This window comes from Ambystoma mexicanum, chromosome 6q (genome assembly GCF_040938575.1).
Source record: "Ambystoma mexicanum isolate Mex_15411 chromosome 6q, UKY_AmexF1_1, whole genome shotgun sequence".
NCBI lineage: Eukaryota > Metazoa > Chordata > Amphibia > Caudata > Ambystomatidae > Ambystoma > Ambystoma mexicanum.
Window position 1 is genome coordinate 1106846597 of NC_090937.1, and position 18140 is coordinate 1106864736.

Below are 18140 nucleotides of genomic sequence, written 5' to 3' on the forward strand. Positions count from 1 at the left end.
TAGATATTTTTTTATTTGAAAATAAAATATCCACATGGTTCACTACAATTTCTTATGATTCACCTACACGTAGCAAGATTCAAAATGATATTTGTTCGGTTTTGTAATTGTGTATTTAAATGGAAGTGTCTTTTATCAAACCGTCAGTTGTAAAAGGGGAAGAGATATAAACTGTGGGCTGCAACTAAAGATTGGAGGAAGTTCAGTATATAATCCACAGTGGGAGGTAATGTTGCGGAAGATGGCTGAACATTAAAAAAAAATATTTTTGAAACTTGATTTTTCAAATGAATTATTCTCAAGATAATTATGTTTCTGACAATTTTGTTCTAACAAAGGAAAGTCGACCAATCACTTTTGTCCATTTGAGGTAATTACATTCTCACTACGAAACCGATAGCTGAAAATATTTAATAAAGGTTTTGCTATCTGATCGATTCTAACATTTTATTTTTCGAGCATCACTTTTTGGTAGGCTAACGGGAGGGTAATCACCATACTCACTCACTCATCAGACAAAACGGTACATTGTTAAGTTAATTGTGCACACTATGTAAAATACTCATTAATTCAAGTGAGATCTTTTCTAAACCCTTATTTTTTGCATTGTGTTTTCTTTAGAAAATAAAGCAACATTTCAGTGGACACAACCCAGCGGAATATCTGAAGACAAGCAAGATACCGGCATCAATCACGAAGTAATAAATACATTTGTAATGTATAAAAGTGATTTAACTAAGGAACAGATCCATATGTGCATGCCTGATATGAAGAAGACCACGATCTTTCATTACACTAGTGCAAAAGAAGAAGGTTCTCAAAACCATCTAAGACTTGGCAGAGATGTCACACGTACAGGAGGCCGTGCAAGAACACAGGAAGATTTCACTCTGGCGGTCTGCTTGTCAGTGATCATTACGTTTATCTGTGCTTTCTGTCTAGGGTTTTTCCTGAGACCTTACATTCACACTTTGTGCAACAAAATACAAAACACTAAAGGAACAGGTTCTGTGCATACGCACCAAAATCAAGGATTTTCAAATGAATCATTGGAGGAAGATTATTTTGGACATCTTGCATCTCGCTCACCACAGTACCCAGTTGAAAACAAAGAACAAACTCGTAATTTTAACAATTCAACAGAAGATTCAGCACGTGTGTCAGTTAAATTTGAAGATGGCATCTCAAGGACAGATGAAAAAAGGTTTTCTCGTAACCCTTTAACCAGAGAAAGTAGTTACAGCGCAGCTCAGCACAAAGACTGTAGCCGGTCAGGAAGTGAAACTGATGTTGAGGCCAACAAGTCCGATCTTTTGGGCAAACACAGGGTGGTATGGCAAAGAGTAGGAAGGCCCAGTATCACGCCACCCGGTTATCCAAATCAGGAGTCTATAGTTCATGAAGAAACAGGAAGCTCATCTGTGATCTATGATGAATTACAAATGGCCGAAATCTCACACAAGGGTGGAGATGAGTTGGATAGATCTTCAAAGCACGACTTTACAGGCGAACGCGATAACCCAAAACTACAGCCATGGCAACCTTGTGCACAAAGTTACGTTACATTTAGATCCAAAAATTCAGAGCAAAAAGATATTGACAGAGATATAGAGAGCAGTGATAGTGATGAAGAGTTGGGGGACTGGGCTGGAATAAAAGAAAGACAACACACATTGTCGGTAGGGTCGACTGTTGTGGACTTTCCCAGAAATGGATCCACCTATCGCCCTCACATGAGTACAGACGATGAAAGCAGCTTTGACACGCATGAGTATGAAACGATTCAGGAACAACACTGGTCAATATCTGACTGTGAGACAGAAAGCATGACGTCCGACACAGGGAGAGGAGAAAACACAACTGCAGTCAATTTACACAGTGAAGCCAAAGAACATGCATTAGATGGAGTTGCCCCATTAGAGACGGACCAGGATTCTCTTTACTCGGATAGGGAATCTGATTATGTCAGTTGTCGTGAAGATTATGATAGAAGTGGAGCTTTACTACCAACCTTTAAAAGCATAACATTCCATTTGGTTGTGCTTAAATATCCACAGTTTGTGCCCCGCACACTGGGAGGAACCGATTGCACTAATCAACTTGTTGACAGTGAAAGCACAGCAGGACTAAAATACCCAGCGTATACAGGGAAAGGGCAGCGATATTCCATTAGCGACATTCAAACCCGTGGATGCTGTACAGAAAGCTTCAGCTTTGAAGATAGCTCATCCATCATAAGCTATGATGACAGTGGGACAGATGAGGGGTCTTCGTTTAGGTTCAGCCCTTCGAGTTCTTTCTCAGGAAGCGAATTTTCCACACATAAAGCACATTGTAGCGAACCTGGCAGTGATAGCAGTATAACTGACCAGTCCTTGACTGGGAAGTATAACCTGTCAAGGATGTCATATAATCGCTCCAGCAAACTGTCTCCATCGCAGCTGAATACCTCATTGGTAGCGTCATCTGAAAATAATGCAGGAACTGAAGAGAGCAGGACATCCACCATGACTGAAGAACCTACTCGATCCAATTCTGAGGGCTATCACCAGTCAGAACAGGACATTCCATTAACAAAATACATGGCCCTGACAGAGGCAGGAAGTAGTCAACTGCATCCTAATCTGGCTGACAATGAAGAAGCCATGTGTCATCTAAAAAGTACACCATCGCCTTTCCCAGTAAAGCGTTCATCAAATATTTTGATTGGTACCAACAGCGGGCTCTCCAAAGAAAATTTGGAACAGCTTTCTGAAGCTGATATTACAACTCAGATGTTTTACAGGATTTCTTCCAATGACCCAAGCATGCTTCTTGCGGGGAACACATCCCGGGAAATATTGGGTCCTGAAGAAATACATACGATTCCCAGAGATCCACAAAGTATGCACAAGATAGGCATGCCAGATTTAGGTTATTCGGCTATCGGTCAACACAACAAAGATCTTCTTTGTACTCCACAACCTGTTGACTTTGGTTCAAACTGGGCCACATATGTCTATGCAGAACCAATCTGGCAGTCCAGTGGAGCCACAGAAGAACCAATTGGCACACATGTTTTTGATAGCGAGGATGAAATAAATACTTCTGAAGTCAAAGATATGCAAGGGTTGTTGTTGAACAAACCGACTGTGCCAATTTCACAACCACATGCTCAGGAACAATGGGATTCCAGGAATATATGTTGTGTCGAATTGTCACACTCAGAGATTTGTGACAATGAGTGTTGCCTATGCAAAGGAGAAATGCAGAGGCCGAGCATAGACCACATCAGAGCTTTGGGTGAAAGGCTTCCAATGACCAAAAGTGGAATAGAAAATGATCCCATAAGTAAATATCAATTTGCAGAAGATCAATTTTCTCCATTGTCTTCACACAGTCCTTCCTATAGGGAAGTACAAAATAATTATCACCTACCAAGTTCTCCCCAAAAAGTGCCCAAGACAACAGAATGGCTAATTTCTGAAAGCACTGTATTCAGTGAAAGTGGCAATGGCATCCATTCTACAGAACAGGAAAGACTCCCACATCCATTTTCAATATATCAAAATTTAAGAGACACAGAAAGAACAATTACACATGAACTGGTCCAACACGACAGCACTCCTGAGCACAGTAGCGTGTTTTTTGTCAAAAAACGAAGCGTTTTTGATGGGTTTGTTTCCTCTTTACAGTCTGAAAACCAGATAAATGATGTTAGCATTCAGATGGAAGGTCATACCTAACCCCCTTTAAGCTTTCATGCTATTTATACCAAATTCTCCATATAATAATAGCAGTTGCATGTGATGTTTTGCAATGACAGAAGTCAGACAGGAGTCAGACAGGTTAATGTGGCGACAACAGACAGAAACACACTAGAAAGTATTGATTGGAGCAAAATAACCACTTTTAAAATTCATCTTTAAACTAAAACACTCTTGAATGGAGATTGTTCTCAAGTATCAAGTGAGCCATGTGTGACTCATGTAATTAGTAAAATATCTATGCATTAAGTGCTCTCTGAAGAGCCAGATTCAACCCGTAAATTGCCCATCCTATCCCCAAACTCCAGTGTGTCCCTGATTCCCGCTCCGGGCAGCCCAGAAAATATTGTTAGCCCAATCGCAGATCAACCATACTAGTGTGCTGTTTGTGTGTCACCTCCATGCAGACCCCTGGCTGTGATATTGAAACTGACACACCATCATGTCACCTCACTCATGCTGCACTCTGCACTCACCCAACTCCACCTCTATTTGCCATTGGTTCGCCCATAATGCTGCTTTCATATATTGCATATATTTCAGTGAATCAGTTAGGGCAAAACCTTGCAACGCAACAACCCCCATGATATTCGGCAGGTGTTGGAAGCAATGACATTAACTCAGAGTCAACAATTGTACAGCCCATGAGCACATTGATGATAACACAGATGGCATCACCAATAGCATCATAGATGCCATAATCTACGGTATCAACGGAGGGATCCCGAGTTAAGGTTGTCATCGCGTTCCAAGACCTACCGAATTTCCTGGATTTTGTTTTGTTGCAATTGTTTCACTCTATTAGCTAAAGTTTTTTCCCTGAATTTTAAGTGTTTTGTTAAGGTATTTCTTACCCCACCTGTAGTAGTAAATAACCATAGCACACTGACTATGACGTTCGGCTGTGGCCACTGCCCACTTTGCCTAAATTATGGTAAAGGACCATTGCAAGTGGCCCATTTACACCAATTCACTTCTAGTAATAAATACCCGTGGACCACTGTCCATGGCCTGCACATCTGGCCAGTAGCCATGGCTTCTTTCCAGCAATGGTTTCTTTTTCATTTTTTACTCGCAAGATTTAAAAGCAGGATTTATCAGCAAATAGATCTCATGAAAATGTAATTGTGTTTTCAGATTTCCCTGAGAAGCCCTGGCATTCCAGATTCTAGCAGAATTCCCATGGAACAACGAAAACACCATAAAAGAAGATCTCTTCCCAAGCCCCCCTCAAACTCTAAATGCTCTGTTTTCTCTCTCGCCACATCTACCTTGTGGTCAAAAAGACCACATCTCCGGTCCAAATATAATTTTACAGATGTTTCTTTCACTGACACTGATAAAATTCCCCTGAGAACGACCGTAGTGGTTTCTCACAGGATGACGGCAAATATTTTACTTTTCTGACAAAAAGAAGACATTGTTTGGCTTGAAATTGTCTTCACTAGTCCTCCACTAATTCTTAAACTCACCTTTTGGTCCTCTTTCACCCACTCCACGTCAACCCTTAAGCCAAACATCCTCCTTCTCTCCCCCTAAATTATCATTTTAAGTGTGTTTCTTTTGACTTCCTTGTGAGAAAGCCTTGCATCGGCCCAACAACAAAATGGTGACTTTTAATTTCTGAAAAGCCTCACTTGCTGTGACATACCATAAAGATATATAAAGGATTTTGGTGCCTGATCACCCTCTCCTTGACCAAATTCTGAAAAGCTACTTGATGGATGTACACCACAGCCCAAAAGGCATATTTGCACTGCTTTGTTCCCAACTTGTTTCGAATTTGGAGCAAATCCATCCAGCGGTTTTCGCTGTCAGTCTGTACACTGAATGGCCTGAAAAAGAAAACCTTTTTTCCACGTTTTTTTCATAACCTTCTAACTATTGGGCTGCAGTTTTGGGGGTTAGGGTCAGAAAATATCTTTGGAATAGTTTATATAGAAAAATCAAGCTAGTCACAAAATTTTTAGCAAAAAAGATTTTTACAGAGTCAATGGATCATGGGTTTCACCAAAAAACACCAAAAAACACCATGGAAGGAGCGTTAAGTACAAAGCCCCTGAGGATACCTCTAACCATAGTACTGATACGCATAGAGAGGCATTCCAGAACAAAGCCAGACCCAAACACCAACATAGGAATTAATGTCTTGCCATTTAAGTTGCAACATTTTGAATGTATTAGCAAGTGGGGAAACACATGTGTTACTTAGGAACTGCTGTTGAAGGAGATATTTCAAAGCATGCATCTTACAGAAAAGCCCAACCCGCATTGCACCGGTGCAGGGCAGGTCCCTAAAGACCACCCAGGGGGAGGGGAGAACAGACTATAAAAGCCAGCTGGTTCAGTCAGAATGGGTGAGGTGTGCGAGAAGGAGCTGGAACAAGACATTTGGAATAGATTGGAGAACTAGATGTATGATGAGAGGAGATCTGGGAAGAAAGTTGAAGGGAGTGTATTGAGAAAGATGGGAATGGACATGGTTCCATCTGGAGACCACCATTGTCTAGGTTGGAAGTAGAGAATTGAGGAGGTTGGAAAGAAAAATGTCACCATCTTAAGAGATATGTATTGTGGAGGTTCGAGGGAGAGTATTAAGGTTGGATGGAGAATTATTATTATTATATCATTTTTATAGAGCACAGCACACCCAGAGCCCTCAGTGCGCATGAATAACAGGAGACAGAACGCACAAACATAAAAGTGGGGAGTCAGGGTCAAAGATATGTAAGCATCACATAATCCGGGTTATTCAGAAGATCCATGAAAAGGAATCTTATCTTTGGAGTTAAAAAGAAAGGTCTTAATGGCTTTTCTAATGCTAAAGAGGCTTGGGATAGTCCTCAATTACAGCGGAATACAATTCCAAAGACTTGGAAAAGAGGCGTCGAAGCTAGTGCCTCTGAAGTTCTTATGGTTGTGTCTTGGCTGATGTAATTTAGCAAGGCAATTTGAGAGAAGAGAACGCGTGGCCAGAGCCTTCCGTAGCCTCTTCATCACATATATAAGTGCTTTCCCTGCCAGACATTTATGTGTTAATGTTAGCATTTTTTAAGACATGCGATGGTGGACCGGCAACCAATGTAAAGATCTCTGGATCTAAGTAACATGGTCATTTCTTGCCAGTCTACATACCGCTCTAACAGCACCACTTCAGGCTATCTGTAGCATCTTCAAGTTATTTTTGGTGGTGCCTACAAGGAAACTATTACAAAAGCCTATTCTCGAGTTCACAAGGGCTGCGGCCATTAGAGATACGTGGCAGGTGATAGGTAAGGTTTGATTTGCCTAATTAATTTTGTCGTGTAGGCACATGAGGCTTTGATTTGCGTCACATGTTTTTTTATGTTTAGGTTTGAGTCCAAATGGACTCCAAGCGTTTTCACCCAAGGGCTCACTTGAATGACACAATCAGCTATTTCAGAATGGCTGTACCTGGCCTCTAACTCTCTCAAACATTACCCGGGCCTACCAACATGAAGCCAGTGAGTTGGTGGTCATCCATCCCTGAATCATGTTGTATGCTTGATTAATTAACTGTGTGTCCCTCTTATAGTCACCTGTGAGCTCAAAGACCACCAGGGTATATTCGGCATAGTTGGTATATTTAATGCTGACACTCCAATAGGACAAAGAGCGGGCAGGTGTACAAATTGAACAAAGACAGAGAGAGACATGCCCCTTGTGGAACTCCACAAGTTAACAATTCCGTAGGTGCCTGAAAGCCCTCAGAAGCCACTCTAGTCATTCTTGGCCCCAAGAAAGATGCCATCCAGAATAAAGCAGGTTTGGAAGAATTTCCTATTTTTTCCAAACTCTCGAGAAGCAAGGTATGATCAACAAGCTCCAATGCTGCCGAGAGGTCGGGAAGCATTAATAAGGCCACCTTACCAGAGTCCACAATGTTGACCTAGTTTGTTCTTAAGTCAAGCATAGCGGTTTCCGTGCCATGTATAGCACAGAAACCGGATTGCAGCTTACATAACTGGCCATATTTGTCCATATGGTTCAGAAGCTGCAGGTATGCCGCCCTGGCCATAATTTTTCATAAAAAAGGGATGTTGGTAATAGGGCGGTAGTTACCAGCTACCCCAGGTCTAGCGTTTCCTTTTTCAGGATTGGTGTAATCCATGCATCTTTAAGAACGGCGAGGCACCACCAATGAGGAAAATGAGGAATATATAATCTTAGTAATATGAGGGGCCAGACAGCCAACAGCATCCTGAATGATGCTGGCTGGGCATACATCACTGATACAAACAGAAGGCTTCAAACCTTTGACAATATTAATCAGTTCGTCCTCAGATATTTGTTTAAAGCAGAACACAGGAGATAAGTTAGGATGCGCAATTCGGCACTTTAAATTATTGAACACATTGATGCCCTTATGAGATTAATTAATTTTAGTTGTGAAGCCATGCTGAATTGCAGTACACCATATGCCGCTTTTTTCTATAGCAGGGTGGGTGCTAATTCTCCCCTCAATCTCCTTGATACCAGAGAGTGTTCTATTTGGCTTGATTTTGCTGTGAGGATCCTATTTTCAAAATTATTTATTTTTGCTGTAACAATTGAGTTTTTATATTTTGCTGCAGCGACACGATATAAAGTAAGATTCTCCTGACAAGGTAATTTGCCCCATGTCCTCTCACACTGTCTTTTATTCCTTTAACATTACACAAGTTTTGCCAAAGTTCTCTGTTTTATCTTTTTTGTAGTGGTAGGTGCCAGAGTGTCTATAACTGAGGAAGTTATTTTGTAGAAGAAATTGTTCTACAAGGATACAAATGTGATTGGTCGGGACAAGCTTTTTATCAATGGACAGGTCAGGTCCGCAAAGGCTTCAGGGGAGACTCTGCAAGTGTTTCTTACTTTAGATTCTGTTCTTGGCTGGCTATTTATTTTCCATTTTGCCGGAAGTAAAAGTGAAAAAGTTATCAGGAGGTGATCTGTCCAAGGACAAGTGGAGATAACGAGGGGAGTGGTAAAAAGATTATAGGTTAGTGCCCAGTCTAGAACACGTCCCTCTTTATGTATACGGTTCTTAACCAACTGGGATATCCCGAATGCCTGGAGAGAAGTAAATGATATGCCCAAAGGATAAAATCGCATATAATTAATGCATGTGACGATGTCTTAATACAATCTTCTAATAAAGTAAACAGTTAATAAAGTCTCTTAATAAAGTAAGTAGTTGTTCTTCAAATAATGGTGTGTTCGTCGGTGGTTGGTAGAGAACAAGAATGCTAATAGTTGTGATGAGATCAATGCTAAGTTTAATTAGAATATATTCTCAATTGTCTAAAGTAGATAGAGTGCATGTATGCACATTAAACAAATCTCTCAGGATAATAGCAGTACCACCGCCTTTGCCTTGAAAGCAGTCTGTTCAAAATATTCTATATCCTGAGGGCATGGCAAGTGGGGCGGGATGATTAGTGGTATAATTGAGTCAAGTTTCAGTTAGACATAAAATGACACAGTCTTGGCTCACAATCAAGTCTAACGATAGAATGCGTGTTTAATAATGCAATTTGTATACCACCAGCGCGGAGTCGAAGTCCTTTTACTAATATCATAGGCATGTTCTTCTAAAGGAGTTATAGTGCTCAAAATGGGGTCCTCCTGGGCTTGGTGACCATCCTGCATGACTGAAGAAGTTTTTCTACGGTCTGTTTGCCATAAGATTGACCTAATTCAGGCGTACTTTGCTCCAGTAGGTCTTTTGCTGAGTCCGGAGTTATGCTGGTAAGTTCTGTATTAGTGATAGAGGCATTATGGGTGTTCAAAATAGTATTGGACACGTTGTTAGGTGATGATAAGGATGGTTATGGTCCCATATAATGCTTCACTATGTCATTGTGACGAGTATGTTTATAAAGCATATTTGCATCACTGGAGTCAGTTTCTAAGTTGCTCCTAGCCATTTTAATAGCTTCTAAGGGATGCATGAAAAAAAAAAATAACTGTGGTCACGAATGTTAATAGTAGCCTAAAGTAGGGCTATCAGGTACCTTCAGGGGAGGCAGCACTGCAGCACAGACTGGCACAGACTAGCGGGTTACTCATGCGCTTAGTAATTAAAAAAGTAGTCCGTAAGAGCTACAAAACTACTGGGAGCTGTAGTTCCTTGATAGTGACTGCAGTTTAGATAAAATCATAACTAAAAGCAACTTCAATCCTACAAGGTAAAACAACAATGCAACGCTTCAGTTTTAATATGTAAAATCCCCCAATATTTCAATAAAAATCGACTAAAAGTCACCCGAGAACTCATTTTCAGAAGCAGTTCCTACAATGTGCAAACATGCACATTTTAGCAGCAGATGAATATGAAGTGTCAAAGATGAAGTAACAAGCAAACAGTCCCTTTGAAACCGGCACAGAACGGATGGTCGGTCAAGGAAAAAAGTAGTCACTAAGGACTACATAAATGCTGGGAGCTGTAGTTCCTTGATAGAGGCTGCAGTCGATTTAAAATCTTAACTAAAAGCAACTTCAAGACTACAATGTATCATCTGGAGAGAGTACTCGAGGTTGGAGAGATATTTTTGAGGGAGATTGAAGGAGACCTGTTTCCATCTGGAGAGAGAATTATTTAGGCGGTTGGAAGAATAGTGGAGATTGGGGAAAGAGAGAGCCACCATTATCTGGGGAGAGGGGTGTAGAAAAACTAGAAGGGGAGACTGAGCTGGATGACTTGAGGAGGTTGGAGGAAAGCATGCACCCATTTTAGCTTGAAAATACCAGGGAGCTTCTGGAGACTATGTCAGTCCAGGCCACTACCCCACCTCACTATCTCATCACAGTCCCCCACTACCCCACCTCATTTTTTCTCTCAGACCCCCACTATCCTCACCTCACTCTTCCTCATCACAGTCACCCAATAACCCCAACTCACTCTTCCCCATCACAGTCCCCCACTACCCACACCTCACTCTTTCTCGTCAGACCCCTACTACCCCACCTCACTTTTATCATCACGGTCCTCCCTACCCCATCTCACTCTTCCTCATTACAGTCACCACTACCCCCACTTCACTCTTTCCCATCAGAAAGACCCATTACCCTCACCTCGCTTTTCCTTGTCACTGACCCCCACTACGCCACCTCGCTCTGCCTTGTCACAGACCCCCACTATTCCTGCCTCACTCTTCCTCATCAGTCCCCATTACTCCAACTTCACTCGTACTTGTCACTGGCCACACCTCATTATTCCTTGTCATAGTCCCAATCAGTAATCATTCCTTTACCGCCACCGCCCTCTTCTTCGTCCACATGAAAGTGTAACTAACGCGTAAAAAGCCGCTCCTGCCAGTATTTTGCAGAGTATTTCAGTAAAGATTCTTGCTTTCAAAGGTGTGCACCTTTTGTACTTTGCCACAAATAATTTCCGCTCTGGGGTTATTTTTTCTCAAATGTTGACCGGTAATTTTCTGAAAGACAAATGGTCATTTGACCTGTGCACTTTCTTCCATTTGGAAAGGGCAATTGAATAAAATGTGCATATTTCCTTCAGATATGTTGAATTCCCGTGCGGCATGTTAATGAGTTCTCTCCCACACCCACACACACTTCTGTTTTTTTGGACCTAGTGCCCTGGACTGCATTATTGGTCCTGTGTGTTGCCTTCATAAAAATCTGTGGTGCTCGGCCACGCACCTATTAATCACACTGCAAAGCTTAGCTGCTACACCCCTCCACAAAGATACATGTTCTCTGCCTCGATGTTGCTCGGCCCCTCTGCAATGACACTGTTGCAACTCTGCAGAATATCTACACTGTCCCCGTTGGGAATTTTTGAGGGCTAGTAAAAAAAATGTTAGTAGTCCTGACCTAAAAATCCAGGGGTTCATTTTATGTTCACCTATACACCAGGGCTCAAGTCGAGGGTTCACGTGGGTAGACGGATTCCCTCCACTTTTTGCAGAGGGTGGTTTGATATGCTAATTTCTGGTGACAACACATTCAATTAGTATGCTAAGGTGTCCCCGCAATTTCTTTTAGAACTTGACCCCTGCAATATTTAGAGAATCAAACCAACAAAAGCGTACCGGCTAGGCCACGTGAGAAGACAATGGAAACTCTGAAATCTCTCATATTTGGATTTTGATGCGCAAAGATTATTTCAATATGGATTCTTGGATTGAAAAGATGTGCGCCTTGTGGAATTTAAAAAAGTGTGCGCCTTTTATACTTTTCAGCAACAGTGTAGGAAAATATCCCTCACGTCATGTTTCGGTTGATTCATTTTCTGAAAGCCAAATGCTAATTTTTCCTGTGCACTTTTTCCCATCTGGAATGGCTACATTCACTTCTGTGACGTCTCTTCCCATTGTTTAAGAGTCTTCCCCTTTTTTTTGTATTTGTTCCTATTAGGCATGTGAGACAGTGCATGATGCCTCTTTGTGTTGGTGGAGGGCAGGATAAGCACCCTAGACAAAGAGCATTGCTTGTATTCTCAAGCAGGAGGAATGTTTAAATAACATTCCCAAAGCAGTTATAAGCATTTGTTTGCTACAAGCAGTTCATATTTTCTGTAAGCATTGAGAAAATGGCTTATTAAATATTTACTGACTGTTTATTCGTTGGTTATTAGTGAAGTGGCGAGAAAGTGGTGTTTGTCAGTGTTGGTGGCGGATCTTTTCCCGGTGTTTCCCGGTGGTGACCGGTGTCGTTCGCCACTCTACAGACTATCCTTAATCTTGGGAATACGACTCGGATAAACTTATGCAGGACATCTCTGCCCTGACTGGGAGAATCGCCAGCGAGAAAAGAAAAAGCCTGTCCTTTATCAAGGAAAGACTAGCAGCATTGGATTCGCTGCCATCTCCTATATCACATAATAGAGAGGTAAATGGGGCTGACATGATGGCCCAAATCGACATGTCTTCCTTCCCCTACTCAGTGACCCCTTGATCATTGCAAGGTCCTCACGAAGCAAACCTGGATGAGAATATGATACATAAAATAATTGAAAAAGACAGAAAGTAAAGAATGGATGACCTGGCACATACCCAAAGCACGATTATGGCAGCCTTGACCATTGCACTTGACCCTTTTCTCATGTTATATAAGAATATAAATGAGTCCATCCAAGAGGTATTTGCGATAAATGTCAAGGCCAAGGAACATAAGGGAGATATGGATGGCTTTATGAAAAGAATGGTGATAAGACAAGGAGGCAGAACTATCAATTAAATGGCAAAATTGATTGGGTGATCTGATGAGAAAAGAATCGAATGACAAGTCACTTCTAATGGAAAAGGTGATTGAAGACTGTAAATGGATGAGGGGAATCTACAAAAACAAAGAGTACCGAAACTCCATGGCGCAAATTACGAGCAAAGCCAAAGAAACTGCCCCCCCTCCCCGAGATCTACTGGAGAGCAGCGAAATTGAGAACTCAAGGGAGCACACTGGGAAAGAACAAAGACAAACGGCGGTGGGGGGCGTTGAGATGCGGCAAAGACACTACCTTACCAGAGACAATTAAACATCCTAAAAGATACATTAAGGAGACCGGCCAAAGTAAGAATCCTCTACCATCGGAAAAATTAGATGTCTGCTCTAAAGAAGACTTCTCATTCTTTCAGAGTACTAATATGATTGATAAGGCTAGAGGTGAAGATGAAAAGGAATGCCCCTCGATCCAAAAAGATGACAAGAGGGGAAAAAAACAAAAATCAAGCCACAAAACGAGGGCGAATGGCTCAAGGACCTTCCTCAGAAATATAAGGACACCACCGAAATGGGAGGTGACACAATGTGCCAAAAAATCGTGGAGAGAAATGCAAATTGAAACTGCCTCACCAGAGATCATAAATCTAGAAGATCCCAGCACAACACAGGAAGATTTAGATGAGGATGATGACTTGTATGCAGTCTCTAATGCGTGCCTGAGTGACCTCATCAAAATCATTGAGAAAAATAGAGAGGAGGACAAGTGGGATACCATTAGCCAATCGGATTGGCAAGAAATTGAAAAGCAAATGAGTGGGCTTCCCATGGGCAAAACCAGTGGAAAGCCACCCCAGATGAATAAGCTGAAAAATAACAATGAAATAGAAAAGGCCCCTCGAGCAGCTTGTAAAGAAATGGCTGGAGATGATGACAGACAAACCCCGAAGATCTTCAAAACTCTAGAAGATAAAAGGAAAGCCTATGAAAAAGAACATAGGGGTAGAAAGAAAGTGAATGATAAGAAAGAAGATAGAGAGGACATGAAAAGGCCTAAAGGCAGCAAACCTAGACTAACCAAGAAGCCCTTGGAGCCTGAGAAAAAACAGAGGAAAACCACAACGAGGTATAAAGTAAAACTTTAGAACATTTTGAAAGATTCAAAGAGAACACTCCTAAATAGAGCAAATATTATGATCCTCTTTGGATGAATACCACTGCTGCACTACATATCATCAGACGACATAGCAATCGTGGAATTTGCTAGTGAAAAAAGCTTAGACCTGGTAATTCTCCACGTGAAATCGCAAATGCTTAAAGAGTCATTAATGGAAAGGTGTGACAAGCTAATCTCACTGGGCTACGAGATAACTGATCTTGATAGCCAAGAAAGGCATTACAAAGATGTTGGGAGCAGATCAAAAGGAAGAGATCAAGGGAAGGCTCGTAAAGCTGCCCGTTGAGCAATACGCGAAACAATAAATTCAGAGAAGAAAGGCAGAAATCCACAACTAATATTGAGGAAAATTTCCCCATAAAGGATATATGGAAGGATAATTCCACAAAGAAGGAGGGAAAACTCACCCTGAAAGACCCCAAAAAAGGAAGTGAGAAAGCTGTGGTACCAATAGAGGAGCTAATGAAGAAGTTGAAATTCACAATTGATAACTCAAGGATGAAATTGAAAGCACTACCATCGATAAAACAAAGAACACAAGTTGAAGATTGGTCGTGGATGGCTGAGGTTCTAAATATAAAAAAAAGACAATAGACTGAAAAGGAGGATCACTTTAAAAGAGTTACCTGTGCCTCATGGAACACCAGAGGTTTTAAGCATCTATACACAGGAGAGGACAACTTCCTAGGGAAATATGAAATTGTGTGTTTGCAGTAGTCGTGGCTCAGAGATAAGCCAATGTGCGACGGATATGAGGTCTATGTGAACCCAGCAAGGAAAGAAATAAAGGGAGACCATTTGTGGGTCTGCTAACCCTGATAAAAAATTGATAATGACCTACATGTCTTGGAGCGCTGCATCCATAATCCTTTTGTACAAATCGTAAAAATAAAAAATACCTCTTATAAATACATACTGGAGTGAAAACAAATGCCCAATTGACAAATACATAAAGGACATGATGGAGGCAATTGATGAATCCATGTTAGAGGATAAAAATCCAACTCATTATCCTATGTGGAGATCTTAATATCAAACTTGTAAATAAAGATGGAAAGCTGAAACGAGAAATATACTTTGAAGGAAAGGAGAGGAGATGGGTTGATGAGATGGAACTACAAGACATGGAGATGCTGAATAGCCTGACCAAAGGCAATTTACATGGGACGCACACATGGCATAGTGGTACAACTAGCGCATGTTTGGATTATTGCTTTGTGGCTGGAAATACCCTACAATTGATTAATTCCTTTCAAATGAAGACTCAATCAGCCAGCAAACACGACTTACTTGAAATCGAATTAAATTGGAAAATAAGAAAAGAGGAAAAATTGACAACTCCCCAAACGGAACTTACATGCGGCAGAAATAAATGAACAATAAAACAGCAAGCCATACCCAAATTGGCAGGCCAATAAGAAGCCCATATTACAGAAAACCCCGGTGGAGTTGAGTATACATGGCTACTGAAAGAATTTGAAGTCAAAAACGACCCAAATAAGGCGATAAAGATCACTAGGAAACATGTCTATGATAAAGAGCTGGTTGCGAAAAGAAAAAAATACACAGCTGATCTATTAAAAATTTGAAAATGTGACACTCAAGAAAAAGATGAGCTTATAAGGAAGTGCAAACAATCATATATATTGGCTTCGAGCAACAAGGGAAAAAGAGCCCAAGGACACGCTGATAAAATGTTGGCAGCGGTGCGAACAAGTAACGCAAGAAGTCTCTGTGAAATTATAAATAAGGGAGACGATTTCCAATCAGCACTCGCAGTCAATCAAGTTTCAAATGAACCGTGGATTAAACATTATACGAACCTATTCCAGATGAATTCATTGGAAAAGAAATGAGGAAATTAGACCAAACCCGAAGCCATGCTCAATTAAGTTTGACCGGGATGATATCTCTGAGATGATAACACAACTCAGTGCCTCAAGAGCAGCTGGGCCTGACGGCATCTCAAATCATACACTTAAGGCAAATCGAGAGGATTGGTCGGATCTAATATTCCTACTATTTCAGCAAATAGTAAGAACTAGGACGGTTCCAACATCCTGGAAGGACGCTACAATAGTGCCGCTTTTTAAAAAAGGAGATCCCCGAAATTAGAGACTGATTGCCCTACTGGACTCCATCGGAAAGATGTTTTTGTCAATTCTCTTGTGCGACCTTAAAAGATGGGCCCAGACTGAGGATGTCTTGGATAAACATAAAACAGCTTTCATAAGTGGAGTCGGTACGTCACTGAATTTGTTCACACTGAATCTACTAAAACAGAGAGCCCTGGAAACTAAAAGAAACATCTATCTAGGTTTTATAGACCTAGAGCAGGCATTCAACGGAATCAACCGTGACAAATTATGGTCAAAGCTAAAAGAATGGCACTGCCCAGAGGACATATTAGAACCCATTCAAGCCCTCTACACGGACACAACCATTCAAGTCCAAACAACAAAAGAGGGCTCAATAACTGAAAAAGATTGGTACCTTTAAGGGGATCAAGCAAGGCTGTGCACTGGTACCCTTTCTGTTTGCACTATATTTGGCTGACATGATTGAAACTCAAAAATTGGTAAGAGCATTTCCTCCGAGGATGGGCGTAGGAATAATCCCCTGATCCTTTATGTGGATGACGTGGTGTTCATTGATTTAACTGCAATAGGTCTCCAGAGACAGATTACTGCCTTTAGGAACTACTTAGAAGATAACAGCATGAAGATCAACATCATAAAATCTATGATTCTGATAATGCAATCAGCAGGTGGGAAGCTGATAAAGAAGAAAGCATTTACTTGGACCATTGAAGATCAAAAGCTAGAAGTGGTAGAGTCAATAATCTACCTGGGAGTGCCGATAAATAAAAACATAAATGAACAGGGCCAATACCGGTTGATCAAGGAGAGGCTCTTGAAACTAACACACCAGGGGAGAGCCCTACACCCGCGCTATGCAATTTACTCTTTAATCCCCACGCTCATCTTTTATAAACAAAAGGTTGTAGCAGTATTAACGTACGGAGCAGAGGCACTTCTCAATCTCTCTTGGAAAGTATGGGGAGTCTGTGAAGCTTTCTTTTGGCGAAATATCCTTAAACTGCCCAACTCCCTATCTGTATATACAATAAGACACAAATTAAGGCTCTAATCATTGACATCAACAGTAATGTGGAAAACCATTTCCCTTTTTCGAAAATGTATGCTGGATATACCACATGCACCCTTTGAGATCCTAAAGACCTCCGAAACAACAATGGATAAAAGCCTTCAGCAATGGACAAGGAAATATAAAGAATTCCTAATGATCCATAATATCACGATGGGAACTCTAAAAGGCAATCCTAATAAGGTAAAGAGGACCTTACAAGAAAAGGACTGGGAAGAAACAGAATAAATGAAATGAAAAAATAAGCTCTGTAGTAATATCATATGGGAACGCAAAACACTAAATGCTTCACCCCCCCCCGTATTTAAGACAATTCCCATCATCTCACTACAGCGCTTTGTTGATAAGATGCAGATTGAACATTCTGCCCTCAAGAGAGGTGAAGCTACTCAGAAAACAGATTAAACGAGGAGAAGCAAGTTGTCACTTTTTCAAAGACCCGTACTCCCCGGAAACGATCAGGTATCTGATGCTGAGCTGCCCTTCCTTAAGGGAACAGAGAAAAAAGACCATGGGGCCCTATACCCAGTCATATCACCCGTCCCAGGAAGAAGAATACTGGGAGAGACTATTAACCGTAGACAGAGTCGGGAGGACTATTGACGCACTGAAATTCATAGAATCCTTGCTGAAGGACACTATAATTTGAATACTGAAACTGGAACTCGCTTAAGACTGCATCATATGTTAAAGGTTGAAATTGTAATTAACCAGTGAAACATTAAACAAAAATAAAAAAAAGTTAAACAGTTAATAAACTGGTCATTACATTCTAAAACTAAATATGGGCTGAAGTAAAATGGCGTGTAAGATGGCAAAAGGGGCAGGAACGTTGAAATGAGAGACATTGAAAATACCCATATTCCATA